This window comes from Homarus americanus, unplaced genomic scaffold (assembly GCF_018991925.1).
Source record: "Homarus americanus isolate GMGI-L3 unplaced genomic scaffold, GMGI_Hamer_2.0 scaffold40555, whole genome shotgun sequence".
Lineage (NCBI taxonomy): Eukaryota > Metazoa > Arthropoda > Malacostraca > Decapoda > Nephropidae > Homarus > Homarus americanus.
In genome coordinates this window covers 5,632-7,500 of record NW_024755202.1, presented here as the reverse complement: position 1 = coordinate 7,500, position 1,869 = coordinate 5,632, and the positions used below count along the sequence as shown (strand labels likewise).

The window sequence follows — 1,869 nt, the reverse complement described above, 5'->3', positions numbered from 1 at the left end:
TAGATGGAGTTTACCACCTGCTTTGGGCTGCACTTTCAAGCAACCCGACTCTACAGAGAGGCCCTTTCCGACCGTCCCATCTGTACCCTCACGGGCGCCGCCATACGGGCCTGTCACCCTCCATGGGCAGTGGCCGCTTTCAAGCTTGACTTAGACGGTATGGGACGGCGTGCTGGACCCTCTGAAACGCAACACCCCTCGTGCCCGAAGATATCGAGGTTATGCGCTGGGCTTTTCCCGGTTCAGTCGCCCTTACTAAGGGAATCCCTGTTGGTTTCTTTTCCTCCGCTTATTAATATGCTTAAATTTGGCGGGTAGCTCTCTCCTACTACGAGGTCGATCGTGGTCTCATCATCCTTAGGGGGAACAAGTTCCCCAACCACGAAGCGGAAGACGCTCTGCCACCGACTTTCTTCACCACCGACATTACCAGGCAGGAAGGTTTGAGGGCTTGTCGCGGGGGTACCAGCGGCCATGGCGCCGGCACTCCCACCCCTGACTCCGTTCCTTCTCATTGAGTGGTAAATAGCCAATAGGAAAAGTGTTCCAGCAGAACATCTCTCGCAGAGTCATATACACACACAGTTTTAATGCATATACGCTCGTGTTCCGCCCTTACTCGGCCGCACCTTTGCCGCTTAAACTTTGACCTCTTTCCCCGTTCCCGCATGCCACAGCAGTGGCACTTGTTTATCCGGAGAAAGAGAGCGAGAGTCGCAGTATTAATTGGCGTGAGCGGCCTTTCCGGCTGCAGAACTAGTGCTCTATCCCGGCGAGCGCCGTTAGGAGGCGCAACACCGTCTTTAACGCGCTTAGAGAGAACTCCCCCTGCCTCCCTCCCAGTCATGAGATAGACGTGGACTCGTGGCGAACTCTCAAAGAGAACGCCCACACCGCGTCTGACCGTGGGAGAGGGTGGAGGAGCGCGCGAGGAAGAGCACGGCGTCACCCAAGCATTCTCATCTCTCTGCCTGCACCACTACATGGTAGACTGCGGGCCCAGGCGCACTCATCAATTTAGGTTCCACTGCAATGCATGCCAAGCACTCTTTTCGAGGTGATAGACGAAATTCCGGCGGGGCTTACTTAAAAGATATCCGACCCGGTTTCGTTTCCTCTTCGTGGGATGGAGTGCCTCTAAAAACATGTGCAGCATCAGCCATGAGCGGCCGACGGCCATTCGTGTCTCTGTGGACAGCAGGCAAAAGAGCGCCGCCTCCAGTTATTTGCGAGGGCGACAACTGTCGCTTTGTTGTGGTTGAATGTGGGTGCGCCAAGTCCATGGACTTGTTAGTGATAGGCTTGCTTGTTTTTTATGGTACCGCGCAAGGCGCGCGATTAAAACTTCTGCCGCGGAAGCCTGTTCGGTTACCCTCAAGTCGGTGGGTACAGTCAGCAGGCACCGAACTCGCAGCAACCGATGGATGTATATTTCGACCGTAGAGGAGTGGCGGCGATGTTCATATTGCCGCGAATATGCTGCTCAACTTGTCGATGTATCTGGTATTCTTACATTCACATACCGTAATATTTGAGTTTGCCGCGTCTTCATCGACCCAATGAGCCAGCGGATCCCCCGCGCAGAGTTGTGTATTTGCCATTTGGTCTTTTTATGTGACTAACCAACACAGTGTCAGAGTCTCAATGAAAGGGTTTGACAGATATAGCCCAAGTTTGTGGGTTGGGTTTGGCCGGACGGCTTGTTGTTAAGTTTCGGAATTTTTTTTGGCTTTGTAATTTCACTCTTTTGGGCAAGAGGCTTATTCGCCGGTAGTAAGGAACGGACGGGCAGCCGTCCAAAGCCCCGTCCGTCCTCCTCCGGTCTTCGCTCTCTCGCCCGAGTGTGGTCCACCTACAGCGTAGTATTTA

At 53.8% G+C, this 1,869-nt stretch overlaps 1 non-coding gene across 1 annotated transcript in view; it reads right to left on the bottom strand.

The window, feature by feature from the left end:
* LOC121856440 overlaps positions 1-339 on the bottom strand; it is a 4,328-nt gene extending 3,989 nt beyond the window's left edge. Inside the window, exon 1 of the ribosomal RNA XR_006086973.1 lies at positions 1-339. This exon is cut by the window's left edge and continues 3,989 nt beyond it. This is a non-coding gene — a ribosomal RNA (large subunit ribosomal RNA).
* Between the last annotated feature and the right edge of the window lie 1,530 nt (positions 340-1,869).